Below are 22878 nucleotides of genomic sequence, written 5' to 3'. Positions count from 1 at the left end.
TACATGTGGTCAGTGTATCCATTTTCTCCGCCATGGTCGCAAAGCCTTGACGTACCTCTAACGGGATCGATTTCATGTCATCTCCTGATGAGGTTAGGAGTTCCGACGGCGACCCTTCAGCCCCAGTGCCCGTCTCCCCCATCTGCTGCCGATTGTTCTTCTTTGCGTCGAAGGTAAGTCACGGCTGCCACGCATCCGGCTTACCCATCTTGTGGCAAAAAGTGTAGGTCAATGACGTGATACAGTGTCAGAGTGGCAGTCAAAGGGTGGTATCACAAAGCTCCTGACCAGGATCTGTAAGCCTCCTTGTGTCTCGCGGGGAAACACCCCCCTTCATCATCCAGCACCTCCGGGCGTCCGCTCCGACAATCCACAAGCGGGTGTGGCACAGCGCCCACTCCTTCAGCAATATGGGGGCCTTTGCATGCGCCTTCCACCCTCCATGCCCCGCACACTTCAAGTGGTCTGGTGACGTATATCTCCTCCCCAGACCTTTCCCTTCAGGCTTTCAGAGTGCCTCGCTGGCCACACTGTCGCCTCTAGTCGCCTTACGCAGCACAACTCGTGGCTATAATGCGCCTGGTGTAGGGATTAGTTCTCTGCTGCAGCCTTGTCAAGCTCACCGCACGCAGGGTCTCAGCGTATGACCTGCCAGTCTCTCTGTCACTGGGCTCTGCACTCGTATCTCCTCTCTCCTCCGGCCCGCCAAGTCCGTATCTCGCAGCCCCGTCCCAGTCCTCCGCGCTATTTTGCCTTACCAGCACACCAAATGCTGCACCAAGCCGCTGCCACACCGCGCTCCTCATCAAAGCGATGCCGCCTTACTTCGAGTCTTGTTGCTCTGCCGTCACCGCCATTACAGGCCGCCGGCCTGCAGCCCACGTGGAAGCCGCGGCACTCGCGTAGGTGCCTCGTCACCGCACCAGTTCCAGGACGCGACAGCCCGCGACCCGGTCGGGACCCTTCCGAGTCGACAGCAGCCTCACACCGCCGCCGTCTACGCTGGGACCAGCTAGGGGAGTTCCTTGATCGTAGCGCCTTTTCGGACATCAATCTGCACCAATTTATTCCCCGCTAGGACAGGATAAATTCAGGATATGTGCGCCGGACAGCGGGAGCCTCACACGGCGGCGGCCATTCTGCTTTTGCGCCACCTAGCGCCCCCCAACATTCTGCAAAACCTGATAGGATTTTTATGGACTTTTAAAGGCTCTATTAGAATTATCCACTACAATATTTTGGTGGCATTGTAAAGTACATCAACGAGCTTACCCAGCCCAGTAGATAGGGTAAAATGTGTGTATTCCATAACCTGAAAAATGATCGACTGGAATACTTTCAGAGTAATTGCAGTAGCTGATATTAATAAACAATCCAACCACCTCTGTTTTGCTAATTGTGACACCTAAGTGTCGAGGATGTGCTCCTACGTGGGTTTAATGCTAACTGTATGTGAGAAAATCATCCTTTCTGCCCTGATCACCCACATTTTTTGACTGATACTGGTGGTTACTGACTCTGATTGTGCCCTTGGCCCTGATAACCAGGCCTGGGGACGGTGCTCTGTTTAAAAAGTAAATGGTAATTAGGTGTATTTATGATTGGTATGACAACCTACCTGTAAGCCCCTTGTATATGATAAACTATGTCCAAAGTCTTAAATTACCTTATTTTTACATATAGATCACCCCTAAGGTCTACCCTAGGTGTCCCAAGGGTAAGGTGGATATGTTAAAATAAGCAGGGACAATATAAAAGATGTTTTTATAAGCCCTGGTGAAGGAAAAACTGCCAATGTCATTTTTCCTCATTGTAGTGCATTAGTTCCATAGGCTAACATGGGGAGGCTTTAATAAACTTCAATGAAGTCTAATTATTGACAGGTGTGAGCTAAAATAATAATTCAAAGTGTATAAATAATAGTTAGAATAACTCCAACAACTTGCTATGGTTAGATTTATTATAACTATGACAGAAAAGAAGTTATAAAACTTGCTCTTCTGATGTGCCGGAATCCAGCTAGAGCAGCCTCTCCTAATTGGCCTTGGCAGGCTGAGCCAAACTGCTGTGATGAGGTGTGAATGGACCTGAAAGGCAACAGAAACATCTGGTGGGAGGAGCTCTGCAAGCTGTTGAGCAAATGGTAGGAAGGGGGCTTCGTAGCCAAACTGTTCTTCAAAGAGGGAAAGACACTTAGGACATGACCCAGGCCCACGCTCACTTCCTGCGCCCCCAGCCAGATGAGAGCCTCTGTAATTGAATTAGCAGAGGGGCTGGAAGGGAAGTATTAGAGAAATTTAGCCACACCTGTAGGTTGTGCTAGTCAGACCCGAAGTTCCAAGGAGAGGTTTTTCCATTTTGGTTTTTAAGAAACAGTGCTTTCTGTGACAAGAATATGCCAAACTTCAGGGGAAGTGGTCATTATTGAGGGTGGCACCTTGCACCCCATTGATCAGAGGTCCCCCCTGCTTGCAGCCCAGAAACCTGGATAAATATGGGAGAGCTGCGCAGCAACTCGGATCCCTGCCTAGAAAACAAAAAGGACTGCCCTGCTGAACCCCTGGCCTGCACTAAGAGGACTGCACTTTGAAGGACTCCTGCACACTTTGGGCTTCAGCAAAAGAAGGACTTTGCTTGACTCTAAAAGTTTAAGGAGTGAACTACCTTAAAGCAACAGGTTTAAAGAGCTCCATCTGCATTATCTCCACCAAGAAGAACCCAACTGGACAGCGTTGAGTGGACTTTTAAGGATTTGGCCAGGTGCATTTTAAGGCTTGTAGTTCCAACTTTCTAACTCAGAGTTTCTGGAACCTTGGATTGGTGATGTGGACCATTCAAGAGTCCAAAAGGACCTTCTGGTAGAAGATCCAGAAGTTTGGAATCATTTGGAGAATTGTTGTGGAAAAGCCCCATAAGTTGACCGACCCGTTGTGGAGAGTCAAGCCACCAACGTCGAACTGCGACCCGGCCTGAAATTCAGGTTCATTCCTCTGAAAGCGCGGGAGCTCGAAAATCTCCAGGATGTTATTGAGGCCTCACGCTGAAGCAAGCTGCTGTCGTCGACTCGCAATCCAGCCTGATGAGGAGCCTCGCTCGACGTCGAGAGAAAAAACTCCAAAAAAGTGATTGGGTCAGAAGGTAAAAACTTTTTTCTTTTTATTAACTGTGAGAAGAATAGGTTGACACAGCTTTTTGCCCACAACCCGGAGGCCGGCAGCTAGTTTCTGACTTTAGCAGAACAAACAATGTACATCTTGCGTGCCTACAACGCAACGGGCTAGCAGCAATGCCATAAAACACTTTACAGCTTTCGTTTTAGCTATTCATCGTCCCGTTATAGTTTATGACACATATGTGCACTTAATTAACTTTAACCAAAACAGCTATCTTCCCTCCCCACCCCCTCTGCCATACACTAATCCTCCAAGACCTCGCTCAGCTGATCTTAGTCTACATGGTTGTCGTGAATCCGCAGGTTTCCCTGTACCCCCAAGTGCTACAGCAATCATCAAGTCTACCTACTGACATCTCCCGGTTTGTAATGAACACCGACGGAAGTGGTCTAAAGCTCCAGTCTATATCCACCCCCCCCCCCCACACCGGGCCCCCCTTCTTATCTCCTTTGTAAGTCTGAGCCCCCCGCCTCCAGCCAGGCCACAAATGGTTGCCAGATGTCCGCCGGCCTAGATCTGTTGGGCATTAACTCCCAATAGTGCGACAACTGGTCTTTACAGTAAATCACTGTATTTACCCATGCAGCTATTGTAGGGGCCTGTTGCTTTTTCCAATGAATCGCCACCTGCCTTTTCGCCAGCAGCAACAGCATGGCCGTAAGTCTACGGGAGGTCTTCGGGACTTCAAATACAAATCCCAGAAGCGCCGTCAGCGGAGAGGCAGGCACCCTATGTTTCGTAATCTGTCGGACATGCTCAATCACTTCCTCCCAGTACCTTCCTGTCGGGCCGCAGTCCCATGCCAAATGCAAGAATGTGGCACCAGGGGCACCACACCTCCAACAATTTGTGTCCGGGCGTATGCCCATGCGATGCAGCTGGGAGGGCGTGCGATATAGTCTATGCAAAAAATTAGCCGTAATCTATAATTAGGTGATAAATGTTCGAGCTGCGAACAGCAATAATGCCACTGTTTATCCGAGATATCAACGCCTGTGTCCTTCTCCCAGTCCGCCCTAGCCGTGCACACCATTATCGGCGATTCCTTTTGTGTTATACTGTATATACGTGTAATCAATTTGCGAGGAGACGGATTCGCCAACACATTCTCAAGCGCAGGTAGCGCGGGCGGTGCCTGCGGAAAGGCCACATATCTAGTACGGCACGCAGCTCGAAGCTGATAACACAAAAGTGTGTCTGATGCCGTGGGTACCTGGTCCTTACACATCTGTTGTATCATAAGGAAGGTATTTTCCGGATAAAGATCCGCCCCCTTTACCAGTTTGTGTGCCATGGCCCGAAGTGTGACCGTCTTGTCCATTAGTGGAGTTAAGAGTGGATTGCCCCCTAGCGGCATAGATGGTGCGTATAACTCCTCAAGTTTGGCCCTTCTAGCAATCCCTGACCACGCCCATTGCAGAGCTTCCACCGTGTCAATTTCTAAATGAGGCCTTTTATACGGCTGGTATATCTCTGTATTCAACGGGATGGGAGCTACTCTATCCGTTTCTATCGCTACGTGAGGTTGGAAAGGCGTGGGGTGCTGCCAAAAGTGCAGATATTGCGCCTGCGCACTATACGCATATAGCTCGAAGTCAGGGGCCCCTAGACCCCCTGATCGAAGGGGAGTGTCAGCAACTTCCAGGATGCGCTCGGTTGTCTACCCACCCATACCAATTCGAGGGTGAGGGACCTTAGTTTCCTGAAAAAATTTGTGTTTAACGGCATTGGAATATTCACTAACAAATATAGGAGCTTTGGCAGAATCACCATTTTGATTATGGCTATACGCCCCATCAGTGACAACGGCAGGTGTTTCCATTGTTGTATTTTGCTCTCTACCCAGTCCATCACCCTCCCATAGTTTGCCAACCATATGTTCTGCACCGATCTGCTCACCCATATTCCTAAGTATTTGACTTCCGCGCTTTCCCACTGTATGGGGTATTCTGCATCGAACTGGGTGGTGCCGTCAGTTAGCGGAAATATCACTGACTTGGACCAATTCACCTGGATGCCTGATAGGCCACCATAGCGAACAATCTCACGCATAACTTCCACAAAATTGTCCCTAGGATTCGTAAGATATATCGTCATGTCATCGGCATACATTGAGATCAGCAGACCTCTGGACGTGAACGCTATGCTTCTTTGCGTGTGGTGTTGGCGGAGCCGAGCCGCCAATTGCTCCGTAGCAACGGCAAACAGCAGAGGCAACAGTGGGCAGCCTTGCCGTGTTCCCCTGGTGATATTGAAGGGCGCTGACACCTGTCCATTTACTCGTACCCGTGCCATAGGATTCGTATACAACAGCTGTATTTGCTTATTAAACAGGGGGCTGAACCCCATGCGAGGCAGCAGGGCAAACAGAAATCGCCATTCCAATGAGTCAAATGCCTTTGTGGCATCCAGCAACGCAGCGACGGCCTGGACATGTGGGGCCAGGTAGTGTAGGATGCCAAACAGTGTATGTAGATTGTGGGCAGTCGAGCGGCCCGGTATAAAACCAGACTGGTCCGGCAGTGCTATCTGCGATAACATGGGCTGCAACCTATTTGCTATGAGTTTGTCAAAGATTTTAGCGTCCAGATTTATGAGGGAGACCGGGCGCTTTGGGGTCTTTATCCGGTTTAAGCAGTGTTATTATGGTTGCCTCTCTGAGGGTCGGGGGAAAGATGCCTGTATCCATGGCCTCGAGGTATACCTGCAACAGGCGTGGTGCCAGAATGTCTGAGTACTCTTTATAGAAGGCGGCCGTTAGCCCATCAGCCCCCGGAGCCTTCCCAGCTGGCATACTACTTATTACTTGCCTTACATCTTCTACCGTTATGGGAAGTTCCATATACTGCCTAGCTATTGCTAAACCATGCCAACGCCACGGTTTCCAAATAGTCCGCTATGTCCGACTGGGAAGGGTTAGTCTTGGACGCATATAGTGTTACATAATACCGGGACATCGTATTCAAAATTTCTGGCAGTGACCTAACCAAGTCCCCTTCTTCCGTTGTAAGTTCAGTTATGTAATTCGCCCCGCTAGGTGATCTGAGTAGCCCCGCCAATGTTTTCCCTGCTCTGTCTCCCTCACCATAGCGCCTAGCTTTCGCAGATTTGTATAGATATGCTGTTTCCCTCTCTGCTTCCACCTGGTAATCTGATATTTTAGTCCGGATTTTTACCAAATTAGTGGGATCTTGGGAGCAGCCCGGCGCACTCTCCAGCTCCCCTATCTCCCTCTCCAGTCTCCGCAATGTGTTTCGTATGTCTTTGAGTACCCCTGTCCTGAGTGCTATACAATTCCCACGTATCATAGCTTTGAATGCTTCCCATACAGTGCCTGGCGATTTCACGGTGTCCTCATTTAATGCAAAGAAATCCTCTATTTTCTCCCGTAATTCCTCTCGAAAGACCTGGTCTTGCAATGCCCCCGAGGGAAATTTCCAACTAAACGGAGCTATGTACGGACCAGGCACTTTAAGTGTCAGCTGCACAGGTACGTGGTCCAACAATGTGCGCAGGAGATGTTCAGTTTCTGTTACCCATGTGTGCATATCCCTTGATACCAACCAGAAGTCTAGCCTCGACCAGGCACCATGACGGTGGGTCACGCAGGTTCCTTCTCTCAGCGTGGGGTGGAGCATTCTCCAAGAGTCCACTAGTTGCATGTCGGCTATAATGTCATTTAGCAGCGTCGTTGCCCTGGGGTGGTGCTCCCGTGATGTGCCCTGCCTATCAGCCACATCCGAGAGGACTGCATTAAAGTCGCCCCCCCATATGACCGAAGCGTAAGCTGATGCTTGCATCATGTGGCCTAGACGCCGAAAAAACTCCGGGTCGTCTGTGTTGGGTCCATAGGTGTTTATGATCATCGTGGGTGTGTTGTATAATGTGCCCTTCAGCAGAATGTATCGCCCTTTCCTTTCTATCAGTGAGCTGTGAGTTCGCCATTGTAAACCCCTGCGCAGCAATATCGCTACCCCACGTGAGTAGTTAGAGTAAGCCCCGGCCACTATCTCCCCTCATCGCCTGTGACTCAGCATACCCACAGTGCTATCAGTCAGATGTGTTTCTTGTAGCAGACAAATATCTATACCGTGCCTAATGAGATATGCATGGACCAGCCTCGCCTTCCGACGGTCATTGAGACCTCTCACATTCCAGGTAATGCATTTTAAATGTGACATCTGTACATTAAAGACCCAGGCATACCAACTGCCCGCCGCAATCTCCGAGCCCCCCAGGTCACCCTTGCAACTTTTCCCCAGTCCGACGCATTTTGCACCAACATCCAGGTCATGCCCATATGCGGATTCGACATTTCTCAACAACCAACAGCAATCGCTGAGAGTATATTCATCATTTGGCAGATCCCCAAAAACTAACTGAACTATCTCCCTCCCCCCCACCCACACCAACCCCCCAATCAGGTTGTGATTAACCCCCACCTTCACCAGAACATGTAAGCAGTAGCCCCATAATAGGAGCCCAACGGGAATCATCCCATGGGGAACGCAGGTCTGCCGGCATGACAGCCCTGCGCTCATGGCAGGGTGGCCGAGCTTGTTGCTTACTACCCCAAGACTAGTGCCCAGTCGGTGTCCTGTCCATCACCACATACGCACTGGCTCAGCCCTAGCGAAACCAGCTAATGCCATAATACTTAGCCAGAACATGCAGGACACAGTGAGCGTAACTGTTACTACAACCATCGCAACATTATAACGTGAGGTTATGGACTTATCTGACCAAACGGTGTCGCTGTTCAGTTCATTCAGTCATTATCGCTCAAAGAGTTCGCCTCGGTTGGGTCCCCTGGCCTTGGCTTTTGTCTCTGGTCCATAGCCAGCTGTTTAGCATACGCCAGTGTAGCCTTCACGTCCGTGAAGAAAGCCGGCTTACCCGGTCCCTGCACCCTCAGCTTAGCCGGATAGATTAGCGAGTATTTCCTGCCAATCTGCTGAAAAATCTTCTTCGCTGGCATGAACTCTTTTCGGGCCGCTTGAACCTGCACCGTGAAGTCCGGGTATAAGGCAATGGAGTTCCCACCGTATTGCACATCCCCTTTCTCCCGCGCTGCTCTAAGAAACGCATTCCAATCTCTGTAGTTAAGGATTCTTGCCAGGATAGGTCTCGTCAGTGCACCCGGTCTTGGTCGTGGGCCCAATGTTCTGTGAGCCCGCTCTATTAGGAACATTGGGGACAGAGCGGGGCCAAATAGGTCTTTCAACATGGTCTCCACATACCGTTCCATGTTCTGAATATCTGTAGTTTCCGATATACCCGTAATGCGTACGTTGTTTCGCCTCGATCTCGCTTCTGAATCTTCATTCTTCAATCGGATTACCTGCAGCACTCCGTCCATTTTGCGTAGCTGTTTGGCTAGTTCCATCTGCCCTTCTTCCGTTTCCGTAACTCTAGTTTCCAACACACTCGTTCGCCCTTCCTGCTTGTCCATCCTCTGCGTAATCCGGTCCATACGCTCAGCGAGGGAGTCCATTTTGGAATCCAGACCCTGGAGGCTTGCCTTGAGGTCCTTAAACATGGATCGGTTGTCCTCTGCTGGTGGCACCGAAGCCGCACCCTCCTCCCCCTGACTTTGTTGGCTTATCTCACCTTCCGTCGCTTTGGTGGCTTTCTTGTCGAATGTGAGCCTGGGCTGCCGTGCTTCAGATTTCCCCATCTCGGCCGTCCTGTATCCCCTTCCAGAGATGCTTGCCGCAAGTTATTCGCGGGTCCGTACGGGATGCTTCTTCCAAGAGTATGTCCCTGCCGCCAGATGTCTTCACAGAGGGACCAAGCACAGCCCCAAATGCCGCCCCGCTTCGTTGTCACTCCAGCGGGTCAGCAGCGCATGCACGCTTATCTCCGATTCTGGCGCCCCGTAAGACTCACCAGTCGCCCCAACTTCGCCCTGTAAGGCTCCGCTTCTGTATGCCTCCTCTTTTGGGCTGATTATGTACTGGTTACTTCTACCAGTTGGCTGGGATGGTCTCCACAGGGAGGTTGTCTCCTATTTTAGGTGCTTACAGCAAAGGATACCTGGACAGGGCTCAGCCAAGAGTAGCTGGCATGCAGTGCACAAGAGCGTGTCACATTGGACCAGGTACCAGTTTGAATCGACCACCACACTTGGCCTCCAGTTCTTAAGGAGATCCTAGTCAGAGGAGGATCCCCCTTCACACTCCCCCCCCCAACTCAGCGTCCCATGGGCACCGCGCGACGCTCCCTTCTCCTCGTGTGTGCTGATGGCGATAGGTCCAGAACATTTGCGGCCCACCTTTCTTTACAGGGCCCGGCGGGAAATCCTTCCTGCTAGCTCTGCACAGAATTGCATCAGCGGGGGGGGGGGGGGGGGGAGGACGCCTTGTATCCGCACCACGTGCTGTCCGTTTCTGATGCTCCCCGTTCACCGCCGGAGCGCACCCCGTCCTGGCCGCCGCTCTCGTAGCTGAGTCCTCGGGAGCAAGTCTCTTACCGCCTCTCCCGGCTCCCGCTTCAGTGTGTCCCAGCCTCCTTCTCTCTGCCAGTAGACTGCAGCCGGCACCTGTCAATCGCCTGAACGGAGGAACTCCTGATCCGCCGGTGCGAGGTCGCACCGCCCCACCGCCAAACGGGGACGCAGAGGCACTCGAGGTCCCGGCTCCTCCAGTGGCAGGTGCGCGCAGGCCTCACTCACGTCGCCGTTGCGATCTTTTCATTGAGCTCCCGCAAACGTTGTCCAAGGAGGGCGCCGCACCCGCCAGGCAATGCGACATCAACAGGCACCCATCCAGGGCAGCTATGACGGATATATTAAGGATTTATGTAGCTCGGCCGGCGGAGCCGCTTTAGTGCACGGCCATTTCGCTGCACTGCGAAGCCACGCCCCCCCCAGAAGGTAAAAACTTGACCGGGCCCTACCGCTCACTGTATTCGATCTGTTCTCCATCGCGGTCGGCCTGAAACTTTTGAGTCTGTCCCTGTCAAGCGCGACTAGATGTTCCAAGTTAATGCTTTTGGCACTAGAAAGTATTTATTCTTTAAAACTCATATCTTTGGTTCCCTACATTGGATTATTGTTATTTAGATGACATTTTAATCATAAAAGTATTTCCTATTTTTATAAAGTGGTGTTAGATTTTTATTGTGTTGTGTCTTACTTATTTAAAGCATTGGTGTTTTTAAATGCTTTCCACAACTGTGACCTAAGGTAAGCCTGTAGCTACCAAGGGTTGAGCAAGCATTCATTTATTGAGATTTGACTGGACCTTATTTGTGATTATGGTGTTATTACTAGCTGTAGGTACCTACCTGCACCTACTAATAAACCACCTTCCAACACTGTACCATTGGCCTCAAGCTATACCTTAATGATGATGCCCCAAAAGGTTCAGGCCTGACCTTTCAGGTTGGATTGTTGCCCTCGGAGCTCGGCCACGTCTGATTTGCACATAACTGGTCTAACTGTGGACTAGCATTGTGGGCAAACATATAATGAAGTGCAATGCGCCCTGAGTAATTACCAGTTATTTATATTATTTAACCTACTCGTCTCTTTTTGATTTTTCCTTTACTCAAGACAGTTTGCCCATATTTAGGCTTCCCTCACTCCACAGACCCAGCCCTATCTATTTCTCTGCTCATTTTCTTTGCTTCTTACTGAGGTAATGTATCAGATATTAGAAACCAGACCACCTTGGCCAGACAGCCAATCTGTCTTGACACCAAAGCGGCCCTCACTGGCATTTTCAGCCTGATCGTGCATTGGAATTTTACGAGATAGGCACCACATGACGTTCTGCCCCTTAAGTTGAAGCACAATTATGCAGCAGACAGATGTTCCTATCATATGTTGTGACATAATCGTGCACTCCCCCAAAATGTACACCATGTCCCCATATTAAAACAAAACAAGAACGTTTCACTGGCCAGAGAACTTCCTTTGTCTAAGTTAGACGCATGGTGAGTTTTATCACGTCTTTTATTTGCACCTCCTGAATTTGCCCACTTTTAATATTGTTATCATGAGGAATCCAAAATGATGTACATAGATGTAAATGAAAAAAAAGGTAATGCTGACAGGCTGATCCTTAACTCCAGCCATATGCTTTGAGTTAGAAGAAATACGTATGATCTGAACACTGGACAAACTAACTTCTAATAATGTGGTCCTATTCTCTCGTTTCCCTTTAGATATAGACTGTTTTCCTCAGGCAATACAGCACTCATTCTGTCATTGATTTCCTGGCGGGCACACCTGTTCAATAGAATGACGACAGCATTATCAACTACTTCGGAGCCAAATTGGTGTACTCACACCAACTGTCAGCGACACTAAACTGCAGCTCCCTTTCTTGTCATACGTCTGGACTCCATTCGAACTGCAGCTGCAGGTAAAAACTAGGGGAGCCTGGAGCTGGGCAACGTGGGTACTGGTAATAGCAATAAATAAAATGTCTTTATACAGCACATCATACTGTGCCAATTCTAAGTGATGTAAATAAGAGCTAAATTATTAGTACTCAAATTACCACCGTTTTATGTTCTTGGTGGATATACGAACAACTCAAACCACAAGTTACTTTCTCGTGGCACCTGGAGAGTAGTGTGCGGAGTTCAAAGAGAAAGGCGATTGAACTTCACTTTATAAGTAGTACCCGAGGGAAGGGAGCATAACTGAAAAGAACAGGAGTAAATCTGACATGGAATGTTTGGGTATCTCAGTGGCAGAAAAGCACTGAAGAGGAAGGGTTATAGAGTTAATGTGCCATCCTTAGACATTTGACTGACCATTAAGTGAAAGGTATATCAGTAATTACAAGCAGGAGGCAGTCTAAAGTCTGCAAAGTTTGGGCCTTGTGAAGAAAGACAAAGATGTGTTTTTAGGCCTCATGTGAATTTTAGGATGTATTTTCCCATTCCAGATGGAGGAGCCCTGTACGTAGAGAGACTTGCCTCCAGTTCTTTTTGTCGTGGTAGCCTGAGTGAACACTAAGCTGCCAATAATGACATCAGGTGTCTGGATGAACTGTAGGGCTAACCGAGTTTGAACAAACTTCCTAACACGTGAGACTTGTGTATAATGCGAAGGTTTCGAAGTGCCTTCTCTTTGTTAGGTAATCAGTATAGGGATATGATTGTGGAGTCGATGTGATCTGTGCACCTTCCGTGACAAAGGAGAATAGTTTGACAAGTGAATTTCTAAAGAGACAAGTAAGAAGGCTGTTACAGTAATCCAGGCAAGAATACACCAATGTTAGGATTAAAGCAGTATTTTATGTTTACATTTGTTTTTATTGTTGCAGCAATAAGCATAGGAAGAGAGCTAATCATCTGCTGGCGTAGTGTCAACATTCAGCTACTGTCACATGTATGTGCAATTTAAAACAAGAAACTTTCCCCAGGAGCCCTCTCTCTAATCTCCCCCCCCCCTCCACCCCTGGGTACCCGTTGAACTAATGTTACCATCATGGATTTGCAACCTGTATTCCTTCAGAGGTCCACCTCGGATGAATTATGGGGGTGGCTCAGTGTTGAAATGTGTATCAATATCTAGCAAAATCTCCTACCGGAATTAGGTCAGTCTGGGGCACTCCTAGAGATTGTGCACTAGTGTCCAAGGGGAGTCACTGCATCTCCAACATCTGTCTCCCCGTAGGGGGTTCTCTCTGTGAAGAAGAACTGGGGTTAAATACCAGTATGTAACGATTCTCATTGCAGTCTCTATACTGGATGCATTTCGCGCTGTATGTCGCTCCCGATAATAAATGTCTTGTCATTCCCCTAGGGATAGTTGTCGCCCCAATTCTCGTTCCCACCTCAATTGGGCAGGGGATGTTGTATCTAGTGCCCGACCCATCAACATCTTATATAGGTCGGAAATTAGGTGTCTGTCCGATTCCTTGTTAAGAAGCCACCTCTCAAATTTAGTCAGGTGCCGCTGCGCAGCCCCCCGCATCTCTGGCTACATCAACTAGTGCCTAATCTGGGTATACCAGAAACTCTCTCACTCAGGGATTGCATAGTCGGTCCTCAGGTTGTCGAACTGTATGGGACCTTCTTCGTCAAAAAAGTGGCCTAGCAAACTACATCCCGGCTTCTGCCACATGCTAAATGCAACACAATTCATTCCCGGGGTGAAATCCGGGTTCTCCGCCATTGGAGTAAGCGGGGAGGGGAACGATAAGAGGCCGTTGCCACTGCATCAAAGACCCTAAGCGTCGGCACAGTAATCGCGGACAGGTAGAGGTTGACAGGGCGGTGGGATTGGCTCAAAAAGGGGATCTTCCACAGGGATGTTCCCGCTATCCCCCGTTATAAACAGACATCCCTTTTCTGATTCCGAGTGTGTCCATTCTACTAGAAACCTAAGCTGCGCAGCTTGGAAGTAGTGTAGCATGCATGGAATACTAAGGCCGCCTTCCGCTGGAACTCTCCAACTAAGATCGCGTCACATTCGGGAGTGCCGGCCCGCCCAAACAAAGTTTTGGAAAGGTCTCTGCAGGGATTGGAGTGTTCCGGGCGGGTGCCAGAGAGGCAATGTCATAAATGTATGTATGATTCTGGGAAGGACTGTCCTCTAAATTGCAGCAACTCGTCCCTGCCACGAGAGCGAGTATGGTTTCCATCAAGCTAGATCAGAGTTCACCCTTTCAACCAATTCCCGGTAGTTAAAGGCCACGACCTCTTGAATGGTCGATCCGAGATGCCCCCCTCCAATCTGATTGAAAAAGCCTGGGTGAGACACTCCTGTGTGTCCTGCAAAGCCGTTAGGCTTAATGCCTGTGATTTGGCAAGATTAATCTGGAATCCTGAGACTGCCCCAAACCTCCCAACCTCCTCTGAAAAACTTGGTAGGGCCTCTCAAGGGTTATCAAGGGAGACAATGACATCGTCCGCATATAGAGTGATGAGGTGATCCTCTCCCCCAAAGCACATCCCTGTCACCCTAGGGTCGTTTCACACCCTCTGTGCAAACGGCTCCATGTAGAGCGCAGATATGAGAGGGGATAGGGGACATCCCGCCTGCATGCCACGTCTAATTGGGAAGCTCTCTGAACCTCTACCATTGACCCTGACCGAAGCTCGCTGCCTCTCATACCCGCTCAGCACCCACGAGCAGAACCTAGCCCAAAGCGTTTCAATGCCGCTGCTGGACAAGGCTAATGTACGCAGTAGAAAGCCTTCTTCGTGTCGATGGAAGAAAGCATCGTCTTGCGCAGGGAGTGGGACACCTTGTCAATAAGATGAAGGATCCGCTTGGTGTTATCTGAGCACTGTCTGCTAGGAATAAAACTTGACTGATTCGCGTCGACCAGTCCGGGCATGGGAGGGGCGCGGCGAGCCGCCAAGATTCATGTGAACAATTTGGCATTGATGTTTAGGAGCGATATGGGTCGGTAGGACGCGTATAATCTCTTATCTTTGCCTGGTTTCGCTATGACCACCACTGAGGCCTCCATCATTGAAGGAGGTAGTGTCGCTGAGCTCGTAATCGCGTTGAACACTCTAGTGAGGAGAGGGGCCACAGAGTTGCAAAAGGCTTTATAAAAACTAGCCGGGAAGCCATCCGGGCCGGGAGATTTATGCGACTTCTACCTAGAGATTGCAGCTATTACTTTCTTGATTCTGATTGGGTTATCCAGGCCTGCTGCCTGCTCCGCTGTTAGGTTCATCACCGTAGCTCCCTGCAGGCACTCTGAGATCTGGGGGAGGAATCTTGCGCCAAGTAGAAATCCTTATAAAAGGATTCAAATCTAGCTGCCATATCCTCATACCCCTCAGTCACTGTCCCTTCTTCTGTTATCAATGCTTCCACCACATTGGCTTGGCACTGCCCTTTGAGTTTATTCCCTAGCATTCTCCCACACTTGTTCCCCCCTACATAAAATGCATGTTTGAGGCGTAATATCGAGTACTCAGTGCTGCCTAGATCCAGGCTGGCTAATTGCTTCCTAAACGCCTATAATTGTTGCCAAACCCTGGGCGCCCAAGTGCGATGATGGATGTAATCAAGTTCTCGCACTTGTGATTGTATAGGCTTGTCTCGCCTGAATTTGTTGTCCGCCGCAGAGGTGCCAATCAACTCCCCTCTGATTACCGCTTTCATTGCGTCCCATACCATCGCTATCCAGGTCTCAGGGGTATCGTTTACTTCCAAGTAGTCCCTAATTGCCCTGTCTATCTGTTGCACTACCTCTGGTCTGTGGAGCAGGGTTTCCTGTAGGCGCCACATGCAGGACTCTTGGCCTTGAGGTGGGAGAGTGAGGTCCAACAGGACCGCTGAATGATCAGATAGGGTGCGGGTTCAATCTCCACCAAGCGTGTTGCAGTCTGGACCTCTATAGAACCCAGGAAGTAGTCCAGCCTAGCGTAGGATTTATGTGAGTGGGAGTAGAAGGTGTAAACTCTTGAGTCTGGGTGGTTTCCCCGCCACAAATCTCTCCCAATTCCTGCATGCATAGGCCCCCCGCTGGACTAATCGCCCCTGCTGCTTCCTGCCGCTGGGGTGACCGAGCTACATCATTGTGGAATACCAGGTTTAGATTTCCTCCTAGCACCACCCATCGGTCTTGTGTGGTCATGATGTCTGCTACTGCCCCATGTAAAAACTGGTCCTGTCCCTCGTTAGGAGCGTAGATAGACCCTAGAGTAATGGAATTGGAACCAAAGTTTATACGGTATCCCAAGAGGCGTCCCTTAATCTCTGCTACTTTCATACCCACTATTCCACGAAAAGAGCGTGAGAACAGTAGCACAACCCCGGCTGTCTTGTGTGTCAATGAGTAAAAGAACTGTTGTGGGAAGGATCGGGATTTAAGTCTATTTCAGTCCATATGTAGCAAATGTGTTTCCTGTAAAAGGCAGACGTCTGCCTGAGAGTGATCCAGATATGAGATTATCTCCCTCCTTTAGGCCCTTAACATTTCGGGTCAGTACCCTCAGTCCTTTCGCTAATGACGGCATAGTGGTTGCCAGATTTGCTTCTGATTTGTTCTTGGGAGGCCCCTCCCTCTACATTCCTTTGGGACCTTGTGAGATTCTTTCTGACCCATTTGTGGAAAAGGGATGAGTCTTGACTACCTTATGGGCACCCGTTAAGGAACCCCAAAACAGTAACAAGGAACAACCATAGTCCCTTGATCGGGGAGGGAAACGAAAAGCCCAACCCTTTATCAGTGGTTATGTCTCTGTGTGTGCTAGTGACCAAGTCTTCAAAGTCCCATTCCGCCTCCCCACCCCCTGCCGCCAACTTCCCAGCTCAAACTGTGTCACCTTAGGCGGGATCATTGGATACAGTGTCTTCTGTTAGTTTGTTCTGCAGGGCCCTTCTTTCAGACGCTATAGTCTTCTTTTGCATTTTGCAAACTTCTGTTGTCATTCCAAACTATATGTCATTTCGCTTGGATCCGTGAGTAATAAAATACTTAATTGAATTTGCACAGCATACTGACTAATAAAGAGAGTGAAGGTATAAAGTATAGGGTAAGGCAGGAAATCTATAGGTCAGTCTCCCTACGCTGACCTAATAGCACTTCCATAGCGCGGAGATACCCCTTCGGGGGGTGATTCGGGCGCTCTATAAGACACATCATTAATTAAATAAGAGCACGTAATTGTGCATTGTGAAAAAAGTCCCTGTTAGAAAGATTACATTTTCTTAAAATTGGCTTGGTCAGAAGTATTGTCAAGAGATTCTGTGATCCACTATACATTGTTGAGGTATAGAATGAGATAAACTAACTTCCATAATATATACTGCGTTGGTTACGTGCATTCATTTCTTTATTTGTTTTTGTCGTGTGGACTTTTTTAAAATGATATATTTGCATAGTTCTTTTTTTCTAACAAAATTAAACTGAACCATATCATAATTTAGTAGCATTGTGAATGTTTAGATTTCCGAATCTGCTCCGATTAATATTTATTCCAATGGCCCTAAACCCGATCCCACTCCCAACATAGAGCCTGGGGTTGTAGAAGGGGAACTTTATCCGAAGATATATGGTGTCCTGATTATGGGTGGCACTGAAGACCAAGCTAAGTGCCTTAAACATATTTTGCTTTTTAATTGGAAGCCAATGGAGAGAGTTTAGGGCTGTGGTAGCAGAAGAGCATTTGGGAAGTAATAGAGCAATTATATCAGCAGTGTTTTGTAGTTGTTGCAGAACATAGTCCGGGCCATCTAAAAAGAAAAAAAGTGAAATGCAGTAGTCAAGTCTTTTAAGTATGGTTGACTGGACTACCACATAACAAGATGGTTTGGCCTGATAGGGGAAGATTTGTTTTCACATTTCTGAAAAATAAGAAACAGACCGGGACCAATTTGTTCACTTGAGTGGATAGTGAGAAGTCATGGTTGATAATGAATCCTAGCTTGTGTACAGAAGTGGTGTGGGTGGGGAGAGGGTCCAGTCTGGGAACCATAAATTTAGCAAGACAAGATTTGGGATCTTTGAGTGGGAGTCACCATGATTTCTATTTATCTGTATTGATTTTAAGAGAATATCAGGACATCTACTTAGTGATGTGTGTCATCCAATCCCTGAATGTAGGTGACACTTTTGAGGACTGTGTTGCTAACAGAAAAAAGATTTTGCGTATTGTCTGTGTAGCTCAGGGGACAAAGTCCAAAAGAGCACATAAAATGTGCTAGTGGACGCACCAATTTGTTAAAGAGCGAGGTTCTCCCTGAGCCACAGGTGTGATATCTGATTGAAAAGGGGGCATGATAACTGTGTGACATGATCCTGAACATAGGATTTTATGGAAGCCAGAGTTTTTATGGAAGACAGGGTTGCATATTGTGCTGTTGCCTGGATTTCATCCAGGCAACTGAATGGTCAAATTCTGAAAGGCAGGGTTGAAGATCATTCAGTAGAGGGTGGTCCACCATGTCAAATGCCGAAGACCGGTCCAACAGTATAAGGACCTATGAGGTACTTGTGTCATCCAGGTGGCATGGATCGCCCAGTATCAAGGTAGTTTTAGTGCTGTGGGGAGGACGAAAGCCAGGTTGGGTTTCTTCCATAAGGTTATTGGCCTCCAGAAACTTGTGAAATTTTACGAAGTATCTCTTTTTCTCCAGTATCTTAACTGGAAAAAGCAGAAGGATAATGGCACAGAAACTGTTCATGCAGGTTGATTCTGCATTTGTTTTTCTAACACAAAAGACGGACGACCAATGCTAATTTCCAGGCAAGTGGCACTTCAACTTGATTTAATGAAGCATTGCAGAGATCAGGAAGCGCAGTGGTGCGTAGGCCAGTAGCACAGTAGAAGATTAGAGGAGCGCATGGATCCATGGGGAAGCCAGATTTAATAGAAGTTATGAGAGAAGAAAACTTCTCTGACAAAATAGGAGCAAAATTGATCAACTTTGCAGCAGAAGGGAGAGAAGTTTGTAAGATGTCTCATTCAAAAGTGAGACAAATCTTTTTGATTTTTTTTTTTCCGGAAAAGAAAAGTGATAGATTGTCAAAGGGGGTTGGAAAGCTTCAGGCTTAATGGCAAGAAATTCATGGGCTTTCTTTGAACACAACTCATGACGTAGTTCTTGAGAAGTAGGCAGCTTTAGCTTCTAAGATCCTTTTTAAAAAAATGAACAAAATAAAAGCGAAGTGCTTCTCTGAGTCTTAGCAAACATAAGATAGTTCCTTCTCTAGCTGTGTTTCAATATCGTACATTTAGATTTGTAATTTTTCAAAGTGTCAGTGTACGAAGGGACAGATGGAGCTAATCAGCGTGAATTTTACGATTTAACTGGTAGGATGAGTTCAATTGCTGTAGTGAACTGTAGGAAAGTTGGTAATTATTTGGGGTGGGCAACTGTTTAACTCAAAGGATAAGGCCACAACCCTGCTAGATGTCCCACAAATGAAATAAAATAAACCTGTGCTCAATCCCTGTTAATGTGACAGGAGCGTGTGACCTGACAAGATGGCCGAGTTGACACTTCCACCGGTGCTCCCTTCGACTCAGATCAAATCCGGCAACATCCTGCAGTGCCTGAGCGGCGATTCCCCACAGATGCCTTGAGAAACGACTACTATCACTCCAGAACCGGCCACAAAATGTATCCTGACAACTAGACGGGGTGTGCAGCACATATAGGGAGGCTGCCCGTGCAACTGCCTGCCGCCTTCTTCCCTGCTCCACGCTAAACTGCAAGCAAGGCTGAACCGTGTTCGACATCGGGACGAGTGGCTGGCTCTGGAATGGAGCGACGGCGCAGAGCCACGTTGAGAGGAACGGCCCGGGCCTGAAACGACTTATCCCTATGCCTGGAGGCCCCATAAATGTGACAAAACCCCAGCTCAGAATGGGCAGTGGCCCTTTGAGTTGGGCAGAGGCTCCACTAAGTGCATTTTTGCGGCTACACCCCGGCGGGGAAATGAGATGAGAAGGGACTTGGTGGTGTTACCCATTACAGTTACACACTTGAGGACGGCAGGTACTGTGTGGGACTGAGGAAATTGAGCCATTGGGCACCCAGATAGCCTCTGGTGCACGAAACATTCATCTGGATCAGACCTGGTAAGCCCATGGGATACCTGATAGCTCGAGGGCCAGCAAAGATGGTGAAAAAGAAAGGAAACCAGGCGGCCCAAGCTACAAAATCTTAAACTATGTGCAACCCAGACCCCAGAGCACAAGAGACGACCCTGACTAAACACCCTGAAGAGATGCAGCACACTGCGGAACTGGTCCCCTTTATGGCGGATGTGCTGGCGGCGATCCACACCACCTGACACGAGATGATAAACAGAATAGATTTTGTCACCATTGAGGTCAACTTGTTGCGCTGTGATCTACCCAAAGTCTCAGACAGGGTGACCACCACTGAACAAACGGTGGACACCTTGCAGGCAGAGGTCCATATTCTACAAGTCACAGTGTTTGTCCTCCAAAAGCGAATGGTGCGACTGGATGGCTATGTGGAGGGGTCTGAAGGGAGATCGCGTTGGAACAATTTGCACTTCGTATATTTTCCCGAGAAAGCAGAAGGGCCATCCGCCAATCTATTCCTCGAGGACTGGATCACTTCTACTTTGGCCCCCAAGAATCTTTCTAGGTTTTTTACGATTGAGCGGGCACATAGAGCACTTGTTCCTCTACCCAAGCCTGGTGCACCGCCGAGAGCCATTATAGCCCGGCTTTTCAACTTTCTGGACTGGGACGCCATCTTGCAGGCTACCCGCACACGTGGTCCTTTGTTGTTTGATGGGCACCCGATCTCAATCTACCCAGAATACACATAACATGTGCAAGATCAGCGGAAAACTTTCCTAATGGTAAAATGTTGTCTCCGGGACCTAATTCTTACATAGAGCCTCCTCTTCCTGGCCAAATTGAGGGTCGGAAGCAATGGGAAAGCCTTGTTCTCCTTTTCAGGAGCGGAAGCGAGTGACTGGTTGGATTCCCAGGGCCACCCAGGGGCGTGCTTGGTGCCCTTGATAGATTCCTCCTGATCAACTGGATCGATCAGGCTGGCCCGGGACCGGAAAAAACAGAACCACTGGCAATCCCGTGATAAGACTCGGAGCCCTGGACTAAATGGGAATGCAGAGGTTCCCATGTAGGGGGATTGTTTGCAGGGTGCACTGTATGGGGGTATTTTTCCTCTGGATCAAACCTAAGCAAAGGCGACGGGGGCCTACCCCCAGAGGCTGGTACCTGGCCGGGGAGCTGGAGGCTCGACCTCGCACCCCACCCCAAACACAGCTTACCAACCACTAGCATAGCACAGTGTTTGTAGGCAGTTGAAAAATGTACAATACTGAAACTATGGAAACTTGGGAAACTAAAATGGATACCATGAGTTTATGGTTCCTTGTTATTCTTTGCTCTGGGTTTTGTTGGATGATGGGGCGGCATCTGCACAGTCTTACCTCGTCTGTCTCAAGACTGGAGAGGGTGGCGATATTGCCCAATGGAAGGGGGGAAACGGGACTACAATATAATGTACATGTTATGGTTTGGTTGGAGTTGTTGTCCCCACTTTCATGTCTGGTGGAAGAGTCTGGAGTGATGCGAGAGTTTCATTGGCCACAAGAGATGCCTGGTGTAGTGTGGCCAAGAAGCGGCAAAGAGAATGTATTACGTGTCCTATGGCAGCCCCCATACCAAAGTTGATTACTTGGAATGTCAACGGCATTACTTCCTTTGAGAAATGCAAAAGGGTGTTTGCCTACCTGAAACGGTACAGAGTAGCCGTGGCATGCCTGCAGGAAATGTACATTTGGAAGCCTCCCTACCATGTTAAAAGAAACGTTGGAGGGGACAGCTATATGCCACCTCGTATTCTGGCTTTGCAAGGGGGGTCCTTATATGGGTGGCTCCGGTAGTTCCCTTTCAACACACACACCATGTGGCGGACCGAAAGGGGAGGTATGTTATTCTACTTGGGAAATTGGACGGAAAATAAATATGTATTCTTAACGTGTATGCCCCTAATGCTGATTGTCCCTTTCTTTCCTACCCTGATGGCAGTGGTGTCTCCATACTTGGGTGCACCGATACTATCGTCCGGGGACGTTAATTGTGTCCTCGATGGCTCATTGGACTGTGAGCCCCCCCACACCCGAGCCCATGCCAAGCCCTGATTGACTGGGGCAGTACGAGATATTCTAGACGGCATGCACTTGTGTGAAATATGGTGGGAACGTTACCCACCAAAAAGATTGTTTTCCTGTCTCTCCCCAGCGTCTGGAAAATTTTCTTTTGGGCAATCTTTTTCATTGAAAAAGGGAAAAAATCAGCAGACAACAACACAAATAAATAAAGTGCAGTAGGAAGTAGTCGTCAAATTATGCAAACTCACAGTACAAAATTACATTGTGATATAGCACGGCACAGTGGGTCAATAGCATCATCAGGTGTTGCATAATCTCAGTTATCTATTAGAATCATTACAGCGTCTCCCTGTCAACAACAAATGGGGAGGTCTCACCAAAGGGGGCACATAATAAACCACTACTCTCATTCCAGGGGCCCCAGATTTTCGTCCATTTGCCCGGGCATCCCCTGCTCTCATATATCATTCGTTCTGCTTGCATGCACCAGTCCATGTAAGACTCCCAATCAATGTATCAAGGCTTAACTCCTCCCTTCCATGCTCTGGCGATATTGCGTTTTGCTATCACGCAGCCCAGCGAGACCCACAGTTGTTCAGTTCAGGACAAGTCGGTGGGCTCTGAGATGTTCAAAAGACAAAGGCGGGGGGAAGCCTCAATAGGTTTATGGCATATCTGGGACATGGTGGGCACTACCCTAAGCGTCTGGAACTTTTAGTTGTTTAGACTATTGGTTCCTCTCAGGTGAGCTTTCGCCTGGGGTGAAAAGGATAACCTATCTACCTAGATACCTCTCTGATCACTCGCCTGTGTTGTTAATCCTTGAAGGGGCCAGGGTTCGCTCAGCGATATCCCTCTGGCGCCTTGGTACCGAGGCATTGAGGGATCCCTCATTTGTAGCTACACTCTCAGATGCTTTGGAGCGCTACTTGGAGGAGAATTGGAGATCTGCCTCGAGCCCAGCACTCGAGTGGGAGGCCATGAAAGTCATCCTTAGAGGGGTATGTATTAAGACATCTTATGGGGTCCGACGTCAATTGGAAAAAGACATAGCCATACAAGAGCCAAAGTTGGGTCAATTGGATGCGGTGCTCTCTGTGGTCCCTCACACTATGACGGAGTGGTGTGCCACCCGGGAAGCCTTATTAGCAAAT

General features: G+C 48.6%; 1 protein-coding gene across 2 annotated transcripts in view; it reads left to right on the top strand.

Annotated features, from left to right (window-relative positions):
* The window catches only part of ANKRD39 (ankyrin repeat domain 39), a 104726-nt gene that overhangs the window by 11262 nt on the left and 70586 nt on the right, over positions 1-22878 (top strand). The window contains exon 2 of one of the 2 annotated variants that reach the window (XM_085634597.1): positions 11343-11542. The exons of the other annotated variant lie outside the window; for it this stretch is intronic. The gene's annotated coding sequence lies outside the window, so the exon portion shown is untranslated. The remainder of the gene's footprint in view (positions 1-11342; positions 11543-22878) is intronic. 2 annotated transcript variants of the gene reach the window in all.

Source organism: Triturus cristatus, chromosome 11 (assembly GCF_964204655.1).
Source record: "Triturus cristatus chromosome 11, aTriCri1.1, whole genome shotgun sequence".
Taxonomy (NCBI): domain Eukaryota; kingdom Metazoa; phylum Chordata; class Amphibia; order Caudata; family Salamandridae; genus Triturus; species Triturus cristatus.
The sequence above is the reverse complement of the archived record's forward strand: the minus strand, read 5'-3'. Positions and strand labels throughout refer to the sequence as shown.